Genomic DNA, 11,198 nt, shown 5'->3' with positions numbered 1-11,198 from the left:
TTTGGCTTCCTTGAAGATCTCTGCATTTTTGATGCTTTCTGGTTTCTCCACGATGTGTTTTTATGTGTATTTCTTTTTACTTATCCTGTTTGGGTAATGGGACACTTACTCTACATACTCATTCCTGCAATTATGGAAAACTCCTGTCACGTTTCCATTTTGAAAAATTTGTCCCTCCATCCCCCCGTCTTAATTTTCTCCTTCCAGACCACCCATAAGACGTATGCCCCACCTACTCATTCTGTTGTGCACGTTTCTTAATTGTGTTTTCTTATTTTTCATCTCTTTATATCTCTGTGCTGCATTTTGGATGATTTCCTCTTCATTATCTTCTATTTCTCGAATTCTCTCTTTAGTGTTGTTACCTCTATTTATCTCATAAATTTAATTTATAATTCCAATGAAGATATATTGTACCTCTAGGTCTACTTGATTAATTTTCATGTCCTGTTACTCTTTTCAAAATGTCCTATTCTTTCTTTATGGCTCCAAGTCCTTCTTTGACTTCCTATGTCATTTTATTTCAATACACTTTAATTGTATCTCGGATGTTCAGATTGTGAAAATTAATAAAAGGGAACTTCATTTAGAATGAAGCCTGGAGGCCACAGGGGAAGGTCTCACTCCCTACCACTCTTGTCCATTACAGACTCAATAGGAAAAGACCACAGCCCAAGTCCATACTACCTTAGCTACTATTGTACTATCCCATTAGGAGGAAGGAAGGTTTCCTCTTCCCCCAGCAACAGCCCAGCCAATTGGAGACAGTCACAGCTCAGCCAATGAGAGACAGTCACAGCTCAGCCAATGAGAGACAGTCACAGCTCAGCCAATGAGAGAGTAAGAGCCCAGCCAGTGAGAGAGAGTGTGTGTGCATGTGTGTGCACGCGCGTCACAGCCCAGCCAATGAAAAACCACCATACTCCCAGTTGACTCCAATGGACTTTCTGTTTAGAACAGCCCCCTTTCCTCTATAAAAGAACTTCCGCCCCTTGTTTTGCAGACTTGCTTGTGGTTCTGCCGGTCCCTGCGTTTCCTGTAATGCAGTTCTCCACTGTTTCCGAATGAACCCGTTTCTGCTGGGCAAATAACTGGCAGTTTTGTTTTTTTAAAGTTAAGATTTTCTGTGAATTTCAGTTATGGGCCAGCTGATTCTTCTTTTGTTACTTCTAACGTCTCTTACTTTGTGGTGGTTTACTTACGTGCATGTTTTGTAGTTTTTCCCTTGCGGGTTCACATGAGAGTATTTGGTAGTCTGGTGCGCTCTAGGTCACGAAATTGTCCCTGTAGAGCAATTTCATATTTGCTTCTGCCAGGACTCAGGCATTTAAATGGCTCGGGAACAGTTTTTCTGTTGCTCTTGAGACTTGGGCTTTCTCCGCCTGGCAGTGTAACATCATCGCACCTTGCTCCTGTTTTGGGCGCCGGCCCAGGGTTTTGATTTCTGACGGGTGAGTTTGTTTCTATCCAGATCCCTAAATCCCTGGCCCAGGCGGTGGAGTTCTGCTAGCTCTCTTTGTACTATCCTCAGGACAGCAGTGAACCCTCTTGAAGACTCCAGGCTTTAAGCTGGGGCTCATGCCAGCTACCTCACCTTGAGTGACTCGATGTCACCTCGGGTCCCTGTGTTAGAACCTCAGCCCCCATCCCCAGATCCGAAGAGTGGCAGGATGTTGGCCTTCTGCTTTCCTGCTCCAGCTTTTACCCCTCGATTTCCCATCCTGAAGACTTTCCTCTCCTGAGTGTGGATTCTCATTATGAAAACCATTTGCTGGTGGTGGTATATTTTGTTCTGCTCCTCTTTGCTCTAGGAGAGGACAGAAAAGCCCCCATTCGCTCGGTCTGCCACGTGGCTGGGAAGCCCTTCTCTCCTTCCACTCACCTGTCCTCCACCTGGTTTTGATATAGACACAGGTTGCAAAGAGCCCTTAGATGGAGGAGGCCAGAGGGAGCGGCGAGGATCGGCGAGGGAGAGGAGGGTAAGTAATGACGGAAGGACGCATGGGCTGAGTGGTCGCGGGGGCGATCTCCATAGGGGTGGATTTGGGGAGGCCCCGTTCGGGGTCTGAGAAGGGCCTACTTGCATAGGCAACCCAGGTAGGGTGATTTGACAGACCCCTCCAGAGAGCAGACGGCCTGTGTCTGACTCAGCATTATCTCTTTTCAACTCTGGCATGACCTCATGGGAGTCAGGATGGCAGTTATTACCTTAGGTCAGCACCACGGTCTGGCCAGGTGGGCCACCTCCTTCCGGCAGAGATCCAGCCTGCAGACCATCTCAGCCCCGAGGGAGCACACTGAGACCCACGGCTTTAGAATTTGGGCCAGAAAGAGGACGCTGGAGGGAGAGCTTCACAGACAGCCGGCAAAGCACTAGGGAGAAGGCATCAATCTCTCGTAAAATGGAAGCCTGCCCGCTTCCGATCTCCAATCAAACCGAGGAGACAGAAGAGGCAGCTGTCGCCAAGCTGCCGCAGCTCCGGAATCATTGTTGAGTAATTGCCCGGTACTTCAAGTCCGGGATGGGGGCTCTTTAAGCAATATTTCATGGGAGAGATCTCGAGCCCTCATCAGGACAAGAAATATGGTTGTTAAACAGGCGGCTAATGGTATCCCATTCATCTGGTAGCAAATCTGTGAGCTTCATTAAGCTGACCCGCCCGGCCTCGGAAGAGGGACGCAGAATTAGCCAGAAGGAAGAGGTAAGAAGCCGCTGCCGGGGAGGTGGGGTGGAAGAAGCTTGTCTTCGAGGCGGTGATTCTGGAACACGGAAGGGAAAGAATGGGAAGTTCGTTTTCTTCCCTGCTCCTTACAAGAAATGTTGTTGACAGGTTGTGAAGAGGAATCCCCAGCGAGCGCATCCGACCAGCACCCCCCAAAGATCACCAAATCCCATTGTTCAATTCCCACCCGGGGCCGCCACTCCCCCCACCCCCAAACCCAGAAAGCTGCTCTGCCAAAAAGCTGCGCAATCAACGTGACCTCTGGGTCATCAGAAAATCAAGAACAAACTTGCCTCATCAGGAAGAAGCTGGGCACCTACCTGCCCTGGGAAATCTATATGTAAATTCAGGCAGATCTGCGGTCTTCCTGGTACCTCAGGCTTGGTCTCCAGCCAGGTCCCAAGCTAAGGTAAGACAAAGCTGGCAGCAGATTGTGGTGCAGACCAGGAACTGTCAGGATGTGGGGTCTTGGTTTGGGCGGGGCAGGGGGAGGAAGGTCAAGGTTTCTTCCCAAAGCCGCGTCGAATGGTCTCTGCTTTGTCCCGGAGAGCCCCAACCTGCCGCTCACTGTTCGATCCTTAAAACTGTAATGGACACTTGAAAAAAAAGAAAAGAAAAGAACACGCATGGAAGAAAATCAGATCGGGGGCACCTGAGTGGCTCAGACAGTCAAGCCTCCGACTCTTGATTTCGGCTCAGGCCGTGATCTCACAGTTCATGGGATCGAGCCCCACGACGGGCTCTGTGCTGATGGTACCGAGCCTGCGTGGGATTCTCTCTCTCCCTCTCTCTCTGCCCCTCCTCCAGTCTCTCTCTGTCTCTCACTCTCAAAAATAAACATTTAAAAGACAAGAAAAGAAAAATCTTTTCAGATAACGCAAAGCAACTATTTCCACAGCTGGGGCAATTCCTCCGCCGTGCATTTTGGTCGTGCGTCACTATTTAAGTCACTGGGTCACTGGCCGCTCCCAGTGCCCCTGTGCTTGGAGGCGTGCGGCCTGCCTCCGTCCTTGATGTCGTTTTACATTCAGCACGACTCAGCAAGGCCGTGCGACCCTCCACTCTCAGTGGCTCGCTGTGAACAAGGTTTGTTTTTAGCTCGTGCTGAAAGCCCGTCACAGATCGGCTACAGCCGGGCCCCAGGAGACGGTGGAGGCAGAGACTGGAGGCAGGGGACGCCAGGAGCTGGAAGAGGTCTTCCCTAGAGCCCTCAGAGGGGGCACAGCCCTGTGACAGCCTGATTTCTGACTTCCGGTCTCCAGAACTGTGAGAACATAAATTCTGTCGCTTTAAATTTGTGGTACTTTGTTAGGGCAACCACGGGAACCCAACACAGATTTTTATCCTTGCTCTAGGACCCAGGCTGAGGGAGCAGCCTCTCCCCAGACCACTGGGGTTTTCATCAAAGGGAAAGAAAACAAGGCACCAAGTATGAGCTGGTTCTCAGAGTTGCACACAAAAGCGACCCCGTCATTCTGCTCACATTCTGCTGGCTGGAACAGGTCACCCGCATACCCGTGGTTTCAAAAAGCAGAGAAATGTAATCCCCTACCCCAGAAGTTGGCCACACGGCAAACGTTTTATGCCGTGGGCTGCATGGTCTCTGTTCCAGCCACTCCGCTCTCCCACTTAATGAGAAAGCAGGCACAGACCAACGTAAATCAACGCGTGTTCCAATAAAACTTTATTTATCACACCAGGCAGGGGGCCATATTCTGCTGAAGGAAGGAGCAGTGGCTACTGCTGGGTCACGGGACAGCCTAGCAGACCTTTCTTTGTGTTTTTCACCCCCTCTCCGGTTATCTATCGCTGCATAACAAATCACCCCGAAACTCAGCCGCTTGGGACAACCACCATACTTAGCGTTGTCTCTCACAGTCCTGGGGGTTGACTGGGTCCATCTAGGGGGCTCTTACTGGGATCTCTCGTATGGTTGCTGTCAGTCTGGCTGGAGCTGCAAACAGAAAGCTCACTCGTGACTGCATGTAGCCGGGGGCTCCCGGGCTATTTAACTTTTTTTGTGTCTCTCCACCTGGTTTCCACAACATGGCACCCCTTACGTAGGGGTTCAGGGCTCCACAGGCCAATGGAGAGAGCGTGCGTGCGAGACAGCGCCACCTGTGGCTATTTCGATGAAATTCAGTTACAACTGAATACAGTTTGAAGTTCAGTGGCCGAGCCACGCTAGCCACATTTCACGTTTTCAACGGCTACACGCAGCTGGTGGCAACCACGCCACGGGGAAGGCACGCGGCCTTTACTGGTCGAGTCTCAGAAGTCAAACAGCATCCTTTGCAACTCATAGCGCTCACAAGCCCGCCCAGGTTCGAGGGGAGGGGAAATAGATCTCGCCTCCTGATCGGGAGTGGCAGGGTTCTAGAAAGAGCACTGGGAACCCAAAATAGTGCTATGGCCACGTTTAGAAAAAAAAGAGGCCCAACGGGCAGGACGTCGCAGGGGCCTAGAGATCACCTCTGGGTAGCTGAGGGCAGAGCCCAGACCCTTCGCCGGGTGAGGTTGATTCTTCTCTACACGGTACCTAATTCCTGGGTCGTGAGGATTCAATGAGCTAATCCCGTAGCTTTCACCATGGTGCCCGACACATAGTGAGCGCTCCGTAAATGTAGCTACCATTATGTCCCAATTTTATATGTAGGAAAAATGCTGGATAAGTATGCTATAGACTGAGTGTTTGTGTCTCTCCAAAACTCATCTGTTGAAACCCCAGTGGTGGTTGAACGTGCGGCCTTTGGGAGCTGAGTAGGTCATGAAGGTTGAACTCCTTGTGAATGGGACTCATGCCCTTACAGAAGAGACCCCAGAAAGGTCCCTGGAACCTTCCATCGCGTGGGACACAGCCCCACCTCCTCCCCTCCCCATCACAGGCCTCTGGCCTGGAGAAGTCCGAGCTGGGGGAGGGGAAAGACAACCCAGGTCGGTTGGGAGATGTGACTGATGTCATGGGCTGAGTATTCTAAGACTGTCTCTGTGACCCGAAGAGACCATGGTGCGGTCACCTAAGAGAAGTTGCCCAGAAGCCATGGCATTTGCCAGCCTTTCCATCCCTGGGGGAGGGAAGGTGATTAAGGGGTTAAGGGAGACACAGATAAGGAAGTGCTTCATTTGTCAAGAGTCAACACGGACATTACACCGCGAAGCAGGATTGGGGATATTCACCAAAACACGAATGGTGGTTATTGGGGGGGGGGGGGTAGGCATGAGAATTGGCTATGCTTTATTCCGTGTGGTTTTCCCTATTTTACACTTTTTCTACTGGGGATTGGAATCATTTACGTAATTGGAAAAAATACTTTTTCGTTTTTTAATTGCGTGAAAAGTATGCACGCAGGATGGGGGGGGGTCTTTTCTCTGTGGGGGGGCCCAGTCCTAGAGAGTCGCTATCATCCTGCCTGCTTGGAGGAGTCTCCGTGGACCCGTCAAGCAGCCTCCAGCCTACAGCTCCTAGGATTTCTCCTTTGGAGCTACATTTGCTCTGCACGTGGCATCCCTCCCAGGCACAGGAGCCCAGGAAGGCAATTTGAGGTGGGAAATACTGTAATCAAGCCCAGGGCAGTGGGAGAGTAGGAGAAAAATAAAACCTCATTGTCTCGGAAATTTCTGGATGGCTCTGGGTTAATTGCGGTGCCAGGAACCCTGTGTGGGATCTACAAAGCCCACTCCTCCGCGGTGGCCGGGTCAACTTCTGGAACACTCCCTAATTAATCTCTGTCCTTTTCAGCGGTGGTTTCTGGGTCCCTCATCAGCCAATCGAACGGTTCTCCTGGAAACAAAGACTCGCTCGGAGTTGCCGGGCTTCCGGTAATTTCTTTCCCAGATCTATTTGTCTGGAGAAGAGTTCACTGAATGGCATGTCCATAAATTCCATTCCATGATCGCAAGAGCACTGGGGGTGGGGTTGCTACAGCGACAGGGATGGGCCACACTATTAATTTGTAGGGAACAATGATGGACGTCGCTGGTCCTCAGCGGGAAGACTGAGGCTCAAATGACCATTGTCTCTCCCAGTCTCCTCCCGCCATTTCCAGGTGAGGGGGACACATGGATGCCCGGCCGGCGCAGGCGCAGGATGAGAAAATCGCCCGAGACCTCTGGGGGGCCCCGGATTGGTGCTGTTCCCAGCTCCCGGTTCTTTCCAAATGTGCTTGCGTGCTGCCTCCCGTTTCCAGCTCTCCTGGGAGGCGGAAGCACGTGTGGAGCTGTGCATTTCAACAAATAAACATCCACCAACTTCCCAAGAACAGACTGGGAGGAGCCAGGTCCCTGAGGCTGGGAGGAGGGTGGATGGGAGGCCGCAGAGGGATTTCCTGGCATCTGCGGCTGCCTTCACAGTTATGCAAAACCGACGGTGATTTTCCTGGTATCTGAGGAAGAGGCCAAGTGGAAAAGCAAAGCCAGGCCGCAAAGGAAAGGCTGGAAGAAGCCCACCTCTGCGGATCCTGAGGCGGGACTGTGGTCACCGATTCCAAGAACCCCTCCACCTCCCACGTCACGGTCTCCGGCACGCCCACCCCAGGACCTGGGGCTCGAGCTTCGGTCTTCCAGCCTGTCTGGGGCGCAGGGCCCTCCATCCCCACAGCCCACAAAACTTGAACCAAACTCGGTCCTGATCCAGGAAACCCAAGAGCCAGTCGCAGGGTGTCGTCGGTAGGATAACAGCCCCCCCAAAGACGTCCACGTTGACTTCTAACAGCTTTTCCCTTCTGCCGTCCACGGAGCCAAAGGCCCGGAGCCCCTCCCGACTGCCCACACAGGTGAAGGAGGCGACTCCTGTCCCCCGGGATCGCCGGTCCGGGATCCGGTCAGACAGAGGAGCGGTGACAGCCAGCCAGAGCCCCGTGGGGGTTGCCGGAGCCTTCCCCTGGGGGAAGCCAGCCAGCCCGGGGGGTGGCGGGAGGGCTTCCTAGGCAGGGGACGACGGGAGCAAACTGGGAGCCTTGGCATCTTGGTACTTTGGGGGGACTGTCAGACAACGAGGGAGGCTAGACCTCGGGCAGGAGCTGGGGGTGGCGGGGTGGCCAGAGATGAGGCAGGAAGTAACAACCGGGTGCCTGGTGCCTCCCTCGGAGCTGAGACTCAATCCTGGGGCAAAGTGAACCCACCGAAGGGTTCCCCGCGCCCGGCCTGACGTTTGGACGAGACGACGAGGGACGTGCGCACGTGTCAGGTCTGAACATTTACGGACTCTAACTCGAGCTCACAAACCTTTCAATAAAATACGATCTAGTCTATTTTCCTACCTCAACGATAGGCCTTTATCACACCTCGAAGGGCAGATTCAAGTTCCGAAGTTTCAGACAGCTGTGCTGGAACGTGGTGGCACCAGGCGAGACGGCTGGGCCTTCCCCCTTTTCCTTCCCACCCCCAGCCCCACATCCCAGCTGCGTCCATGCCGCTTGTGAGACGGGCTGCATCCACCTGGGTGCCGACCACCTGTAGCACCTCAAGGTGGGCGGAGCTTCTGGAACCCCAAGCTCCAGAGCATGGTTTAGACAGGGGGCAGCGGGTATGTCCTCTTGGTCCCATGCTGACAGCGTGGAGCCTACTTGGGATCCTCCCTCTCCCTGTCTCTCTCTGTCCTTCCCCTGCTCGCTCGCGCGCTCTCTCTCTTAAAATAAATAAACTTAAAAAAAAGTTTTGGACACTGAGGCACAAATAAGCTTCCCCACTGCCGGTGTTCAGCATGACCTCTGTCACTTACTGATATGTCTGGAGGGTGTCCTGTTCTGGAGGGTGGCAGAAGCTTCACATTTGGGACCTCACAGACTTCGCCCTAGGTGTCTCTCCCTGTACCTGGTTCTGATTTGCGTCCTTCTGCTATAATTAAACTATAAACAGAAGTTCAGTGCTCTCCAGAGTTCTGCAAGCCATTCTAGTGATTTATTAAAAATTAGGGGGTATTGGAACCCCCACATTTGCAGCCAGCTAATCAGAAGTGAGGGTGGCCTAGGGACCCCCAAACCTGCAGCCGGTGTCCGAAGCAAGGGCAGTCCTGCAGAAACCTGTGACATCTGGCGCAACTCTGGGTATACTCCCTGCCCCTGGGGAGGGTTTCCCCAGGGGAGGATGAGAGTGGGGGCCTTCTAAAGTTGGGGCCCAGGGAAGGGGTCCCTCTTGCCTGGGTCTAAGGGTGGTCCTGAGTCGTAAGGGGTGGATAGTTGGGGTGACTCACTGTGGGACAGCACATGGAGGGGACTGGAAGGGGGCAAGCTGGTCCGGGTGGCCAGAAGGGCTCTGGGCAAGGACAGGCAGGATAGACGAGAAGGATGCTAACAAAGGCAGCATCGTGGCTCTGCTAAACCATCTCTCAGGCTAACCAGGTGTCTCGGGGCAAAGACCACTTCCCCAGAATTGGCCCGCCGGTTCCCTTGACCTGAGGGCTGGCTGGGTCTCAAAGCCCAGCATCATCTTCCCCCACAGAAGCGCACGCAGGGTGCTGCCTATTGCCCGGGGAGCATTCGGCTGGATCGCGACCCACCTAGGCTTTGCCTCGCGACGACGATGCTGCTCCCAGCTCTGAACACAGAGAAAAGCGAAAATCAGATTCACCCCCAAAAAAAGATAGAATGGAGAGGGCTTATTTGCATTATAATCATTTCTTTTTACCTTGCCTAAATGTTCCCTGTTAAACAGGAAGCACCCGCCCCTGGGGAGGGGGCATCGGAAATAGAATGCAATTCACAACATCGTGACTGCTCCCAGGTTTCGGGGACCCCTTCCCTACTGCACTGGTGGACTCCACCTGGGCTCGAAAGGATTTGGGGGGAAAGAGAGGGGGGCGGAGGTGGAAACTGTTTGCGTCTGGCCCATCAGACAGCGGCCCTGAGGCAGGGTCCCCAAGATGCAGACCTCAGTTCCGCCTGGGTGGTCTGCAACCCTTGCAATTTCGACTATTGTATTAACGGATATATATTTTTGTAGCATTTTCTATTTCTGCTCGTGAGCTTTTATTCTTTTCAGTAAAGGAGGCTTGTCAAATGCATAACAGAATGTGACTTCACATTTATAGCTGACTTGGCGGGGCTCCAGAGACGCGCTGTGCTTGCGTCAAGTCCCGGGGTTGGCGGGGGGGGGGGGGGGGGTTAGTAGCAGGCACCCTGTGCTGAGGACCCCGGCATAGCGGGCACCCCCGGGCCGGGGAGAGCTGGCAGGGGCAGACCACGCGGTCCAGGCTCTTATCACCTTTCTCATTTAAATGCATTCTCGGGGCGCCTGGGTGGCGCAGTCGGTTGAGCGTCCGACTTCAGCCAGGTCACGATCTCGAGGTCCGTGAGTTCGAGCCCCGCGTCGGGCTCTGGGCTGATGATGGCCCAGAGCCTGGAGCCTGCTTCCGATTCTGTGTCTCCCTCTCTCTCTGACCCTCCCCCGTTCATGCTCTGTCTCTCTCTGTCCCAAAAATAAATAAACGTTGAAAAAAAAATTAAAAAAAAATAAAATAAATGCATTCTCAAGTTGAAGGGGGGAATCCGGGGCCCTAATTTTTGGTTCAGAAAATACAGGATGTGGGTTTGGTTTTGTTTTGTTTTTTCCTGCCTGTTCTCTGCCTTCCCCGAGATGGACTTGTCTTGACTTCTCTTTACAGCGGGGCTCAAACTGGTCCCACACATCTAGGATCCGAGCTTTGCTCTTGTCCCTGAGGGCTCTGAGTGTCCCTTAGTTACCTGGTCACTGTGGGGCCCCATGTCCCTGCACAGCAAGGTGGCCGGTGGGTCTCTTTCCCCGCTTTCTCAGGAAGGCTGTTTGCAAAAGCCTGCCTGGTGCATCTCGCACAGCGGCGGGTCGAGAAGATGCCTTTTCTGACCACTTGGTTGTGAACGAACACACGTCAAAGCTTAGCCCGCACAAAGGACGTCCCTTCCTTACCCCGCCCCACCCAGGTTGAGAACAGTCTCTGAAGGGTCTCGGGGTCTCCCAGCCAACCCTCCGTGACCGCTGAGCCTGAAGTGCTGAGGGTAGAGTAGTGGTTTCTCTCCGAGCTTGGGCTGGGGTCTCCCGAGGGGATGTGCACCCGGCCCAGCCGGTGGGCACGCACTCTCCCTGCTCACAGAGGCCCCGCTGTGCACACACACACCAGTGCGTGCGATGTGACTAGCGTTCTGGGGCCTGGGACGCTTTGGGGGAGCCCCATCTGCTGTGTGTCATCAGGCAGCCCCTGGGGGTGCCATCCACTGGGATTCTTTTGCAGATGATCAAGGTCCGATCCTCCTCCCCGGAGCCTGGTTTCCTTGCACTGTCCTTGCTCCTGAGAGGCCCCCACGCTGGTTCCTCCCGGCTGACTCTGTCTGTTGGTCCGTTCCGGCTCCTACAACAAACTTCCATCGACTGGGTGGCTTATCCACGGAATTGACCTTCAAAGTTCTGGAGGCTGGAAGTTGGAGACGAGGGTACCAGCTGGGCTGGGTTCTGGTGAGGACCGAGAGCGGGGCAGGTTGCAAAAGGCCTCTTTCTTGGGCCCTC

The sequence above is a fragment of the Leopardus geoffroyi genome, chromosome E1, assembly GCF_018350155.1.
Source record: "Leopardus geoffroyi isolate Oge1 chromosome E1, O.geoffroyi_Oge1_pat1.0, whole genome shotgun sequence".
NCBI lineage: Eukaryota > Metazoa > Chordata > Mammalia > Carnivora > Felidae > Leopardus > Leopardus geoffroyi.
Note: the sequence above shows the minus strand (reverse complement) of the source record.